The sequence below is a fragment of the Phoenix dactylifera genome, chromosome 1 (genome assembly GCF_051530095.1).
Source record: "Phoenix dactylifera cultivar Ajwa chromosome 1, Ajwa_hap1_PhDact_Kaust_v1.1, whole genome shotgun sequence".
In the NCBI taxonomy this organism is placed as follows: Eukaryota; Viridiplantae; Streptophyta; class Magnoliopsida; order Arecales; family Arecaceae; genus Phoenix; species Phoenix dactylifera.
This window is the reverse complement of record NC_143190.1, coordinates 11,365,296-11,381,346: the sequence shown is the minus strand read 5'-3', so window position 1 is coordinate 11,381,346 and position 16,051 is coordinate 11,365,296.

Here is a 16,051-nt window from a genome sequence, read left to right as displayed (position 1 = left end):
TGCTTTGAGCTCATCAAAATCAAATAGGGGTATATTCAATCACTCCACAATCTTCATAGCTATAAATGTATTGAGGCCTCCAAATATATTTATATTAGAACATATCTCTTACCTAAAAAAAATTATTATCTCTTTCCTTATTTATGCATTGAGGCCTCCAAATGTATTTATGTTGAGGCCTTTAAGTTCGCCTTAGGCCCTCCGAATGCATTGAATTGCTCTTATGTCTGGGCATACACAATATCTCCTAAGATAACATATGTAGCCCTCTGCTGCCGATATCATGCATGCACCCAAAAGAAAAATTTGAGCAGCCTCTTCATTCTATCGATCACTTTTAGTGGAGCCGCACAATTATATGGTAGAAGAACTTTTCATGAGCACGAAATGAGCACCACCTTTGTATTACTCCTATATAAATCATTAGCCTTTTTTAAAAAAAAAATGTCAAAACTTCGAGTTATATATAAAGAAGGCAAGAACTTCACCTATTCTATAGCTCCTTGTATGATCATTAATTGTTCAAAAATGTTAAAAGCTTTTCATACGGACTGTAATAAATGTCTACAATCTTTGCAGGGAATACATTTATTCACAAATTACTCTTAGAAAGCCTTCATTAGAGATGGAAACTGCATTGAACTAGTCTCAAGTAGAGTTGTTAAGGAGAATTTGTTCCAGGTTCCTGGTTGAATCTTTTTGTAAGTTTCCAGGGTTCAGGATCTCTATTCTTTACATAATATTGCAATATGGAAATGGAATGCATTTAGGAAAATCTATTTAAAGTCTCTAATAAAATATTTAACTATATATAGTGTGAGACCCCGGAACTGGGCCCGGTCCATTTGACCGGCCCAGTCCCAGGTTTCGGCACATGGCACATGAGGCACCGGAATGGAAGGATCCATCCTGAAGAAGGAGGAAGTCCTGTTTTTAGGGCTTCTTCTCCTTCTCTTTGAGGCCACCCGAGTCCTCTCTTCTTCCTCGTGCATCCGCCCAAGAGGAGGAGAGAGAGAGAGAGAGGGAGGGAGCCATTGAAGCCGGTCTTCTTTGATCCGGGTGGTTCCATTGCCGCCGGAGAGGAAAGAGCCGCCGAAGAGGGAGGAAGCCGCCGGATCTTCGCCGAGGCAGAGGTAAGGTTCCTAATTTCATTTCTCTGTTAAACCATTTGAAAAAAAAAGAAAGAAAGAAAGAAAGAAGAAGAGAGGGAAGAGGAGACTTACCCGTGTGCGGCCGCGAGCACCGCCGATGCTGCGGGTCCCCGCCGTGGGCTCTTCCTCTCTTGAGCTCTCTTTCTCCTCCATGGGAAGAAGGAGAGAGCCAGCGGACGTCTCCCGAGCTCGCCGACCTCCCTTCGTGGGAGAAGAAAGAAGAAGAGAGAAAGGGGGGGAAGGAGAAGAAGTCGGGAGAAGAGGAGGAGGAGAAAGAAAAAGAAAGAAGAAAGAAAGGGGGGAAGGAGGAAAAGAAGTCAGAGGAAGCTTCGGGAGAAGAAGGAGAAAAGAAAAAGAAAAGGGAAGGGAAGGAAAGAAAAGAAAAGAAAAAGAAAAGAAAAAGAAAAAAAAAGAAAAAAAAAGCAAGAAAAAAAAAGAAAAAAATAAATAAATAAATAAAGGGAGAGGGTGGTTTACGGGTATGAACCCGAAATCGAACCCGAACCCGAACCCGAACACGGGGCGCTAGACACTTCTGCAGGGTCGGCCCTGGAAGAATGTTAAAATTTAAGTTTTATAAATATATATTGTGATGAATTTTAAAAGAAAAATATGATTTTTGGATATTAGGTTCTGCGAGAAATTTGTGAGATTAATTGGATTTACTGTAGATCGTGTTCAATGTAAGTAATGAACTGCCTTCTCTAGACTCTTTATTTATACAATATTATTTTTGCATCGAATAAATTGTTAATAAATTTATATGTGATTTATGAATTTTACGAGATGATGCTTTGAATGAAAAAATGGATATGTGAATTGGAATAATATTTTTCGGACTATTGTTATATTACTGTTTTTGCATCGTATATGCATATTTAGATCGAATTATGATATATCTACTATGTTACAAAAGAATTTTGATGTGCATCAAATTTAGAACTCTCAGCCTGGCTATGTTCTGGACCCTGCCAATAGGGGGTTATGCATTGGCAATTCTGGCCCCACCACAGGGTATAAGTGTGGTATTCTGGCCCACTCCGCAGGGTATAAGTGCGGTATTCTGGCCCACTCCGCAGGGTATAAGTGCGGTTCTGTTTCTGGCCTAGCCACAGGGTATAAGTGTGGTCGTAGCTAAAGGATGATGAGATGAATGTGATTTGTTTCGAATCAGATTTATAATTATGTATATGGATATTTGAAAGATATAGATTTTAATGAATTTGTGCTTGAAAAGGAATTGATTATGTTATTATGTTGAGTCATCGTAATTTGTATTTATATTTTATGTTATTATATGAATTGACTAGTTAAAGTGTTTATTACTTACTGGGCTGTCTAGCTCATTATACAATTTCTTGTTGTTTTACAGATTCCGAGAACTAACCTATCGGGAATTTAAAATGAGAGAGCGACTAGAAGAACTGAAGCACAAGTTATCCTAGATTAGGCTTTATTTAAATTAATGTTCTATCTTTATTGTTCCGCTGCGTTTTGAGAACTGTGAGACTTTATAATTTGTGTCAGTAAATGGAATAAGATTGCATTTATTTCAGCTGAATTATTTTAGTTATATAATTGAGATGTTTAGTTTAGATGCCTTGCATGCTCGTGGGGAGTGTTTCCTACGAGTGTGTGGCGGTTGGCTCGGACCTCCGGCTCGCGATCTCGAGCCGGGGGCGTGACAACTCTAATGGTATCAGAGCATAATTGGATAAATTATGAGATAAGAAAATCTGACATGACATGAGTGTAGGTGGGTAGACACTAGGGACATTGGGACGTTAGTTTATGATGATTGTAACAACCATTCTATGTACTTGTAATGAACTGGTAAGCTTATTATTGGCATGCTGCTATCTGATAGACATAGGTCAAGAAGCCTTCACGTCGGACGAGAAAAACTACTCGCAGAGATACTAATAAGGCACCCAACCTGCAAAATGACAGCACACCCCAACAAGTTGGTAACACCCCTCAGCAGGAGAGAGTCGTCAATCTTGCTAGTGATACTTAGACAGGACGACAAGAACCGGGCCTAGGCCAGGTTATGCAGACCATAGTGGGCCTTATGCAGATGCAACAGCAGGTGCAACAGCAGTTGCTCCAACAACAAGCGCAGTTGCCCCAGACACAACCACAGCAAGGACGAGGGGAACAGTGTGAACAGCGTAGCAGTATAGCTGAATTTAAGAGGCTGGCTCCTCCAGCTTTCAGTGGGACTACATAACCGTTGGAAGCAGACAATTGGCTTACAGAGATGGAAAAAGCATTTGCTGTCTTGAGATGCCAGGATGATGAAAAGATTTTGTTTGCATCATACATGATGCAAGGTGAGGCATTCAACTGGTGGCGGATGTTGAAACATAAATATGAGCAGGATAGGGAGCCACTCACTTGGGAAAAATTTCGAGGAGCATTTTATGATAAGTATTTTCCTCGGAGTGTAAGGACGCAAAAAGAGCAGGAGTTTATTCATCTAAAGCAAAGGAATATGACTGTTGCAGAATACGAAGCTAAATTTACCGAGCTAGCCAAATTTGTTCCAAAGTTAGTCGAGGATGAGCTAGATCGAGTGCATAAATTTGAGATGGGACTAAAGACTGAAATTAGAAAACAAGTGGTATGAATTGACTACCTATGCAGCTGTGGTAAATAAGGCTTTAATAATTGAAAGGGAAGTTAATGATGAACGGTTGGAAAGGAAAAGAAATCAAAAGAAGAGGAATAGATCGAATGAATTTCAGGGGCAGAGCAATGAAAATGCCGAAAGTTCAAACACTAAGCAGGTAAATATCAATACACTAAGCAGGTAAATATCAATAAATGTTCTAGATGTGGTAAGGCTCATGCTGACAAGGATTGCCATTGGAACACCGGTGCCTATTTTAGATGTGGTAAGATAGGTCATAAAATTGCAGACTGCCCACAAAGAAACAAGAATAGATCTACTCAGGCAATGGAAGGAAGCCAGGGGCCAAAGACTCAAGGAAGAGTATTTGCACTTACACAGCAAGATGCACAGGCTTCTGATGTGTTGACGACAGGTATTAATCTAGTCCCAATATTTATTTCTATTTATTGTTTTGCCATGCCCACTGCTCTTTGTTAGACAACTCATTATGCTACTAGAAAAGATTCAATAGTTACATAACATTTTTTTGATTGATTGTCAAAAGAAGAATATAAACTTTTAACTTTCGAAAGTGTTCACACGGAATAAGACATAATAATGAATGTACCAACAAGCAAGTAATTCTGGAAAAAAAAAGAAAAAAAAATTTAGACTTGACACGGGTATGTTGAGGTTTAAATCAGAATGTGCAGAGAAAATGTGGTGAATGAAATTATTTGAAATTGGTCCGACAAGACGACTTTGATTTGAAGAGTGTTATGACTTAGTTTGGAAGAAGTATAATCTACTCTTGAACTACATGTACGAAAATTTCGTGGACGAAATTTCTTTTAAGGGAGGAAGGATGTGAGACCCCGGAACTGGGCCCGATCCATTTGACCGGCCCATTCCCAGGTTTCGGCCTCACGTGCGTGGCACGTGAGGCACCGGGATGGAAGGATCCATCCTGAAGAAGGAGGAAGCCCTGTTTTTAGGGCTTCTTCTCCTTCTCTTTGAGGCCACCCGAGTCCTCTCTTCTTCCTCGTGCAGCCGCCCAAGAGGGGGGGAGAGAGAGAGAGGGAGGGAGCCATTGAAGCCGGTCTTCTTTGATCCGGGTGGTTCCATTACCGCCGGAGAGGAAAGAGCCGCCGAAGAGGGAGGAAGCCGCCGGATCTTCGCCGAGGCAGAGGTAAGGTTCCTAATTTCATTTCTCTGTTAAACCATTTGAAAAAGAAAGAAAGAAAGAAAGAAAGAAGAAGAGAGGGAAGAGGAGACTTACCCGTGTGCGGCCGCGAGCACCGCCGATGCTGCGGGTCCCCGCCGCGGGCTCTTCCTCTCTTGAGCTCTCTTTCTCCTCCATGGGAAGAAGGAGAGAGCCAGCGGACGTCTCCCGAGCTCGCCAACCTCCCTTCATGGGAGAAGAAAGAAGAAGAGAGAAAGGGGGGGAAGGAGAAGAAGTCGGGAGAAGAGGAGGAGGAGAAAGAAAAAGAAAGAAGAAAGAAAGGGGGGAAGGAGGAAAAGAAGTCAGAGGAAGCTTCGGGAGAAGAAGGAGAAAAGAAAAAGAAAAGGGAAGGGAAGGAAAGAAAAGAAAAGAAAAAGAAAAGAAAAAGAAAATAAAAGAAAAAAAAGCAAGAAAAAGAAAAGAAAAAAATAAATAAATAAATAAAGGGAGAGGGTGGTTTACGGGTATGAACCCGAAACCGAACCCGAACCCAGGGCGCTAGACACTTCTGCAGGGTCGGCCCTGGGAGAATGTTAAAATTTAAGTTTTATAAATATATATTGTGATGAATTTTAAAAGAAAAATATGATTTTTGGATATTAGGTTCTGCGAAAAATTTGTGAGATTAATTGGATTTACTGTGGATCGCGTTCAATGTAAGTAATGAACTGCCTTCTCTAGACTCTTCATTTATATAATATTATTTTTGCATCGAATAAATTGTTAATGAATTTATATGTGATTTATGAATTTTACGAGATGATGCTTTGAATGAAAAAATGGATATGTGAATTGGAATAATATTTTTCGTACTATTGTTATATTACTGTTTTTGCATCGTATATGCATATTTAGATCGGATTATGATATATCCACTATGTTACAAAAGAATTTTGATGTGCATCAAATTTAGAACTCTCAGCCTGGCTATGTTCTGGACCCTGCCAATAGGGGGTTATGCATTGGCAATTCTGGCCCCACCACAGGGTATAAGTGTGGTATTCTGGCCCACTCCGCAGGATATAAGTGCGGTATTCTGGCCCACTCCGCAGGATATAAGTGCGGTTCTATTTCTGGCCTAGCCACAGGGTATAAGTGTGGTCGTAGCTAAAGGATGATGAGATGAATGTAATTTGTTTCGAATCAGATTTATAATTATGTATATGGATATTTGAAAGATATGAATTTTAATAAATTTGTGCTTGAAAAGGAATTGATATTGTTATTATGTTGAGTCATCGTAATTTGTATTTATATTTTATGTTATTATATGAATTGACTAGTTAAGGTGTTTATTACTTATTGGGCTGTCTAGCTCATTATACAATTTCTTGTTGTTTTACAGATTCCGAGAACTAACCTATCGGAGATTTAAAATGGGAGAGCGACTAGAAGAACTGAAGCACAAGTTATCCTAGATTAGGCTTTATTTAAATTAATGTTCTATCTTTATTGTTCCGCTGCGTTTTGAGAGCTGTGAGACTTTATAATTTGTGTCAGTAAATGGAATAAGATTGCATTTATTTCAGCTGAATTATTTTAGTTATATAATTGAGATGTTTAATTTAGATGCCTTGCATGCTCGTGGGGAGTGTTTCCTACAAGTGTGCGGCGGTTGGCTCGGACCTCCGGCTCGCGATCTCGGGCCGGGGGCGTGACATATAGATCTTCAAGTTTGAGTTCTACATATGGATTCCAAAAATTCAAGGATATTATCATCGTTCCCTATTACTAGTCGTGATGCAGTTTTACTCATTTCATATTCAGTGAGATGTGTGGCGGCACGACCACTATTTTGCTATATTTATGTTGACAAAAGATCGTGTTTGAATCTTTAATTTGCTAAAGGTTTCTAAAGTTCAAACTATGATAATATTTTGTCGAATATGTTAGATGCCAATTGTTCGGCGTTCTTGTATAAATCTCTAATTTCTAATTTGTCTTGGAGATTCAAATTCAACCTAGAGACCTTGCACAGATCCATCATTAATGTTCAATGAGGTATGCAAATATTATTTATATTTCCTATATGAATCTTTTATTTTCCTATGGGTCTGTTGCCCTAAATGAGCTTTTAAGATTCAATTATGTACATGTCTCCTAGTTGGTAAGAAAGCACATCCTACTTTCTTTTAGTTCCAGCATTGCGACAAATTAAATGCTGCCATAATTCTAAGAACACTACATGATTTATCTATTAATTTCAGATTGTGATGGAAAAAAAAAATTGTGATGTAAAAAATGAACAATTTATCAGCTTTCCACAATTGAAAGTGGGAATACTAGACAAATGATTTGTAATCTCCTCGGGATGGAAACTATTTATAGTATATGTTATAGGGAAAATATATCCATTCATATTAGAAAAACACGTGAGCTTCATGCACCGACATGGACACCCGATCTTGGACACCCAATCTAACGTTGCAATGAAACATGTTGTTGACCGTGACCAGTGAGAGAAGTGGAACACGACTTTTGCTGGATCCATGAAAAATCCTGGCCAAGTAAGGTGCCAGCATGGGATCGTAGTTGGATCCTTCGCACCCATCGCCGTTGGACCATGCACGGATGATTCATACAATTCTAATACAGATATATTTAATAAAATCAGAAAATAATAAATTTCGAAATACTTTAAACAGCTCCGCTTCTCTAATCCACAAGATGTTCTAAAATAACTAGCCACTTACGATGCCATCCAGTAAATACATCTTTCTTTCACGTGAAGGATAGAACCACGTTCCTTGAGCAAGTGGGTAACGAAAACTCCATAGAAATAACTACGTTCAAAAGGTTTTTGTGTGACAAGGCCCTGAAAGAATTACTTCACTCCATATCGTAAGCATATCCAAAGATCTTCATGTAGTCCAAACCCAGGGTAAGTTGAGCTGAGCATGATGCATACGTGCACACATGTCGCGTATAAAAAGCTCGTGCGAACCAGGGGAAACTTCCATTTTAAGTTATATAATTTTACTTATATTAATATATAATTAAAGTACCCTCTCGATTATCGCTTACAACAACTCTATGCACGCATCTATCAGCATCCAGCAACTTGGCATATCCCCAAAACTTCCACTTTTTTTCGACAACTGGAAAGAGAGAAGGGAGAAAGGTGGGAGCGAGAGAGAAAGGGAAGCCCCTACGAGTGAGTGCTGGCCAAAAAACTTACAAATTCAGAATACCATATATACGTCTATACAAATATTAGGATGAGGAATATTATAGAGGAGGAGACGGGGTGGGGGAGACGGTGGAGAGAGAGATGAGTCGAATGAATCAGAGAGAGAGAGAGAGAGAGAGAGAGAGAGATGGATAAGGGTGCAAGAGCTGAGGATGAGGATGAGGATGAGGATGAGGGTGTGTGTGTGTGTGTGAGAGAGAGAGAGAGGAAAATTATAAAAAGGCTTCATACCCGGCTGTCAGGGGGGCTTGATAGTAAAAACTGAAAGGACAGAGAGGAGAGAGAAAGAGCGCCGTTTGCGGGCACGCTGGTCGAGAAAATTATAACAAAGATTCATAACCCTGCCACAGAAGACTAGTGCGTCTCGCACCGTCCCTCTCCCCGTGTGAAAAGCCAGGGGAATAATCTCGAACAGGTCATCCCTATTTAGCGGCAACAATATTTTAATTGTCCGCAGGTAAATAAGATAATAACAGGCGATGCCCATGATTGACCTAAGAAAATTGTTGGTTTGATTCCTCCAGCTAACAGTTTGAAATGGGGGCAGCAGTGGGACCCATGGAATGGACGGCTTTGATGTGGTTTTTTTGGTGCTGAGAATTTGAGAAGAAAAAAAAAAAACCATGGCTGATGGTGGTTGTGGTGGTGCTACCATATGCTTAAACTTATGAAGTAGATGGAGCCAGTTGGGTCGAGTAGACAACCTATTTGATCACATAACTATAAGCTTATACCTGTAATTAATGAAATTATAGCTACTATATGAATAGAAAAAGTTTATAGCTTATTCTCTTTCGATCTAGTTTTTGATTCAGATGGAAAGAATCCCGGTGTACATTAATAACTACAATATATTCTAATAAAAAATAGTTCATACCCAAATCCAATTAATTGAAGGTTTACAAACAAAACATACAAAAATAACCGTCTATTATAATTTTTACATAATATATGTACTTTAAAACTTGCACCTTTTAGATCGGGTCGGGTCGGGTGAAATTGACACTCTTACTTTCGGATCTGTGTGGTGGGTGATCGAACAGTGCATGAGCATGAAAGAAGGTGAATCTTTCTTGCAACCGTGTTCCTCGAACAAGCTAATAGTAGATTCTTATATTCTCAAATATGTGGGATAAATTAAAGCATCCATTAATTTGTTCCAACTACTATAAGTTTAATAGAAATGACCGCTAAAAGGTTCTTCTCAATCTATATCGTGATTATGTCTAGAAAATCTTCATGTCCAAACCTAGATCAAGTCGAGCACTTCTTCTGAACATAATTGATACGTGCACATATTCCACATGAAGAAGAAACTTCCATTTTAAGTTATATAATTTGATTTTCATTAATATATCAGAATCCTATTCAGTTGGATTATACAACCCAAAACCTTTTAGGCCGAGCCTAAAAGATCGCAAGAACGACTTACGCCCCATTTGGAGGAACTATTGGCTGTAGAACTTTTAGAAGTAGAACTTTTGAAAGTAGAGCTTTTATAAAAACTGTTTGCTGTTTGGTAACTACATTTCTAAAGTGCTGTGAAACTTTAATATGTGTTTGGTAAACAAACTGAGAAAGTACTTTTGGTATAATAAAATGACCATAAAGAACATTATATAATATTATACAACATAGCATAATAAAATATAATATGTATTAATACATAAATATATGATATAGCATAATATTAATGTAATGTAATATAATATTATTATAATATAGTAATATAAATACTGTATACTGTAGCATAATGATTTAATATAATATTAAATTATTTAACACAACATATCAATGTATTATGAATATAATGTAAATATTATATTCATAGTATAATACAATAATAAAGGAATAAAATATTATAATTATTAGCATAAATTAAATTTTCATCCTCTCGATAACTATGGTATAATATAAAGGAACAATTTGTATAGTTATTATATTTTATTATGAGTATTTTGGTTTGAAAAGAAAAAAATATTATAACTCAAAACAGCTTTCCGACAATTTTTGAAAGTATTTTTTCGGAAGAAGCTCCAAAAAAGCTGTTTAGATTTTTGAAAAAGCTAAAACAGCTCTTCGAAAATTTTACCAAACATCCTTTTTTTTTTTTTTTTTAATCTAAAATTACTTTTGGCCCTCCAAAATTTTTTCCAAATGGGGCTTATAAGGCTATAATTGTTGCTTTTTTTTTTTTTTTGGTAAAAAATAGGAGGGGAGGGGGAGGGACCAGCCCACCCACGTAGCAGCCCCATTACTAGGCCCCCCTTCCACTAGGGAATGTTCGATACAGGTCGCAGGTTTCGCGTGCCTTCCCCGACCCGTGGGCTCACCCCACTGGGTTCACCGCCTCACGTGTGGGTACGTCACCCCAGCGCCACCTTGGTACAAGTGGAAGGAAAGCATAACCGCCAACAAGCCAGCCGAGCGTGGGGCATCCGGTCCCCTAATTTAATCGACGCCCGCGCGTTTCGAACCCGGGCAACTTGGGCGGAATTATCGCCCCCTTACCACCAGGCTACTACCTTGGTGGCGCTATAATTGTTGCTTTCGCTAGCAAATTTGGCCCACTTTTGCCGACGTAATTCTACCGGAGCACACGAGTACAGCTCCACGAATGAATTCGCTGCAGTGCACACCTCGTGAATGGCCGACCCCGGCCACCGAAAATTCAATCGCACGCTTCCGTGTCGAGGTACAATGTAAGGTTAAACTCGTATGTGGGGCATAGCATAACTGAACTCTAAATTGTTGGATCAATAAAATCTAAATACATATACCTTATCAACCAAACGTCCGTATCCCATTCTTCCTATGCAGATTTTTATAATCCCTAATCATTATAGTCTCTCGGGGATATCTTACCCGCTTCCTCCGATCCCTTCTAGAAGCCCAGTCAATGCACGCTCCACATCCCCATGTGGACTCCAAAGCTCGCCTTGGATACCTTCTCACTTCCCCTCTTTTTTCTTTTTTTTTTGTGGTCAACGGCAAATTATAACTCACTTCCCCTCTCCATGCACTATTAGTTTTATAAAACTCACAACTGTAGACCCCTAAGCTCGCCTTGTATACCTTCTCACTTCCCCTCTTTTTTTTTTTTTTTTTTTTTTCAAAACGGCAAATTATAACTCACTTCCCCTCTCCATGCACTATTAGTTTTATAAAACTTACAACTGTAGACCCCTATTGTGCGTGCAAAGGGAACGGTAGACACTCATTCAATCTTGTCCTATAGCTATTTGGAGTTGGCTTTTTGTTAGGAGGAAAAAGAAAAAGAAAAAAAAGAAATAGTGTCCGCCGGGGGAAAATGGCGACGAATTCAGATTGGAGGTGCAGGTGGTTTGGAGCATATGGTTCATGTTCTTTGCGTCATTCCTGATTGTGGCGGTCTCCGACGCCACCTACATATTCGGCATCTACTCCAGCGACCTCAAGATGTCCTTGGGATATTATGACCAATCGACCCTCAACACCCTGTCCTCCTTCAAGGATCTTGGAACAATGTCGGCATCCCAATATCAATAGGCTATGGCCATATAATCCAATGGCATAGGTCGCATAAAGTGTTAAAAACTACTATTGTTAACCACCAATGGCAACGGTGTACAAAAACTACTATTCTAATCATCGGTGGTGCGGTGTTGAAACAGTTTATCATAGATTACAAGTTGACAGGGCCAATGAAATTATTTACTTCCCAAACAAGGTGGTATTTACTTTTCAAAATAAAAAGGGAGGAAATGAGATATTTTGTGCATTTGCAAAATCGAAACAATTGCATGGCAATTGTAAAGCACTTTTTTGAGTTAAAAAACATTTACAGGGAATCTTCACGAACGTAAACATTAATATCTATGGATTAGATGATGGGCACATTTTGCTGTCCTCAGTAACGAAGTCAAACCTCTAAGGACAATGGGTGATAGAAACAAACAAGGTGTAACGTGAAACTGTTTTTAAACTTGAGGGACGATAGCTTCATTAGAAAAAAATTATCATTTTAGGTCGAGGAAATTGATGTCCAAACTCAGACGCTCAGACGGTTACGCGCTTTTCCGGAGGCCCAGCCGGGAAGCCAGCCAATGCAAGCGCCCTAGTCAATGCCTCCCATGTCTTTTTTTTTTTTGGTAAATGCGGCAATTTATATAGCTCTAACTTGAGTACATCCTGCCAAATCACGAGAAAGCAAAGAGTACAAAGGAGAAGGAATATCTCCTATAGATGTCCATAGAAAATCTCCGGAGTGCTGGGCGACGAAAGAGGCGACCCAGTCTGCTGCTCTGTTCGCCACCCGAAACACATGTGCTGCCTGCAGACCACCCATCTCCTGAACCAGCCTGCGAGAGTCTCTGATGAGAGGATGGCCATCACCATACCTGTCCACGCCTCGGATCCAGTCAATCACCACCGCAGAGTCTCCCTCGAGATACACCCTCAGCTCTGAGGGACCTCCTCGTATATAACAACCCCTCCCATGCAGCCCGAAGCTCTGCTCCTACAACAGTAATCCCCGGCGTGCGCCGACCCCCGGCTGCTACCAGCCTACCAGAAGAATCTCTGATCACGAATCCAACACCACCAGATGCACCATCCATCGACATACTACCATCGAAGTTCACTTTGAGATGACCAAGGGGTGGGGGTACCCAAGAAACATAGGCGAACTTGCGCGCTACAACAGCGGAGAGAGTGCCCCAGATGTCCCTGGCCATCTCAGTAGAGAACAACGTGGTAACTGCAGTAGCCTCCCTAGCCTGCGCTACAGCTCTATCCGCCACCATCCTCGGCGACAACCTCCTACCCTCAAATATGCCGGCATTCCTGTCCAACCAAATATGATAGGCCAGGTATGCCCTGAGGATCCCCTCCTCCCAAAATCTGGGGCTCCGCATAGAAACTCTCAGCAGATGGATCAAATCCTGTGTCGACTCCATCACCTGGGGTAAGGGTGCAGGTGAACTACTCCAAATCTCCCTCGCCCTAGGACACTGCAGAGGGGCATGATCGATGGTCTCCTCAATCTCCATGCACACCTGACAAAACTGGGTAACCCGTACTCCTCGCCGAGCTAGCATGCTTCTGGTCGGTAGGCACCCCCATGCCACCTTCCAGATGAAAAGCGCCACTCGTGGGTGAACCCGCATCCTCCAGATCCATCCTCCCTCAATCTGTCGGGCTGGCTCCCTACTGCACAAAACATGAAGATCCCTAGCTCGTACCCGCGTCTGGCCTGATGGCATCCATACTAGCCTGTCAGGCTCCTCCCGGGCTGGTACCGAAAGAGCCAAAACCAACTCTGCCAACTGCTCCCCAAGAACCTCCCGAATCAGCCCAGCCCTCCACTGACCCCCAACAAGGTCCAGCAAGTCACAAACTCTGTATCCACTCAACCTCGCCGAATCCACCATGGTCGGCAAACAACTGATCGGCAACTCAGTCACCCAGCAGTCCTCCAAAACATTAATAGATCGCCCTTCCCCAATGGCCCATCTGATCTCCGGAAGCACCAACATGGCTCTGGCACACATCTCCCTCCAGACCGGTGAATGGTGACTGCCAGCTCGTGTCCCAGGCAGCAATAGACCATACTTGGCCCTCATCAGCGAGGACCACATACTATCGGGCTCTAGCATGAATCTGGCTACGTGACGTGCCGCTAGAGCCTCCCGTCTCACCACCAAAGACTGCAACCCCAAACCCCCCAATCTAGTCGGCTGACACACAACCTCCCATGCTAATAAGTAAATACCGCCTCTGCCACGACTCCTCCCCCAGATGAAGTTCCTAAAGAGCTGCTCAAGAGTCCTCAGGACCACCACTGGAATGAAAGAGTTGGAGAGAAAGTAAGTGGGAATCAAAGAGAGAACTGACCGAACCATGATCCTCCCCATCATCGATAATGTGGGAATCAAAGAGAGAACTGACCGAACCAAGGTGATCCTCCCCATCATCGATAATGTGGGAATCAAAGAGAGAACTGACCGAACCAAGGTGATCCTCCCCATCATCGATAATGTGTGCATCTGCCATCCCTCCAGTCTATGTCTGATACTGAGCTCCAGAGAGGAACAATCCCTGCTACGTAGCCGCCGACCTGAGAGTGGAATCCCCAAGTATCTCAATGTGCCCTCCTGCTCACCCACCCCCAAAATTTCCAGAATAGAATTCTTCACTGCCAAAGTAGTCTTCGGGCTGAAACATATAGCTGACTTAGAGAAATTAATACATTGACCCGACACAGCACAATAGTCCTGGAGAATCCTACTGATGACACCTGCGGCCTGCCGATTCGACCGGGCTAGCAATAAACAATCATCTGCGAAGAGCATGTGAGAAATCGGTGTAGCCCCCTCCACTGGCCTGTAAACCTCTAACTCATGCAGGGATACAGCCTGTCTGAGAGCTCTCGAGAGCGCATCGGCGCAGATGATGAAGAGCAGGGGGGAGAGGGGGCATCCCTGGCGCAACCCTCTGGAAGACTCAAAGAAACGGGATGGCGTACCATTTACCAAAATGGCAAAAGAGGAGCCCCGAACACAGCCCATAACCCAGCTGATCCACCTCTCGGGAAACCCAAACCCCTGCAAAGACTGCTGTACAAAATCCCATCTCATCCTGTCGTAGGCCCTCTCCATATCAAGCTTGATCCCCATCAAGCTCCTCCTCCTCGGGGCCCTACGAAGGTCAAACATAAACTCCTGGGCAATAAGCACGTTGTCTGTGATACTCCGCCCTCCCACAAACGCCCCCTGCTCTGGACTAATCAACCTCGGAAGAATATCCCTCAACCTAACGGCAAGTATTTTCGTTGTGGCCTTGTACAAAGTCGTGCACAGGCTAATCGGGCGGAAGTGGCTCGGCTCAGTAGCATCCTGCCGCTTCGGTATTAGTGTGATGAACGTCCTCTGCCAATCAGTAGACAATGTAGCTGTACTGAAGAACTGCGGTATGGCTGCTATCACATCCTGTCCCACAATTGTCCAATACCTCCGAAAGAACAACGGAGGAAAACCGTCCGGCCCTGGAGCCTTGTCCCCCTCAAGGGACCAGACTGTCTCCCTAATCTCCCTCTCCGAAACCGGCCTGATCAGTGCTGCAGTCTCCTCCTCCGTCACCCCTACACTAGGCAACCGAATATCCACCGGGCTCACACCCCCTGCCTCCTCAGTCCACCTGGCCCTGAAAAAACTCTCCAAAATCCTCGGAATCATATCCGGATCCTCCGATAACTGTCCATCCTCGCCTCTGATGACTCTAATCCTGTTCTGATGTCTTCTGATCAATGTCGCCTGATGGAAGAATCTAGTATTTCGGTCCCCCTCCACAATCCACTGTACCCTGGACTTCTGTCTCCAAAGTATCTCCTGCTGTCTAAGAAGAGAATCATGTAGTGCCAAGTGTGATCTAAGCTCTCCCATCTCCTCCTCCGATAAACCTCCACTCTGGACCTCCTGGGTCTGCAGTCTGGTGATGGCCTCCTCTGTATCCTCAATCCCCCTGAAGATGTTCCCCACCTCCTCACGGTTCCACCTCCTCAACCGTCTTCTCGTCAGTTCCAACCTTCGGGACATCCGGTACATAGCATCTCCCCTAACTGGTACACTCCACGCCTCCCTAACCATCTCCCATGATCGCGGATAACACAGCCAGAACTTCTCAAATCTAAAAGGGGAACAGATAGGAATAAGTGCCTCAGTACTCACCAGTAATGGATAATGGTCCGACGCTATCCTCGGCAGATGTCTGACATGATGCTCTGGAAAGCACTGAACCCACCCAGCAGTGGCACAAGCTCTGTCTAGTCTCTCCCATACACGAGCCCATCCCTGCTGATTATTGCACCAAGTGAACTGCGGGCCCGAGAAGCCCAG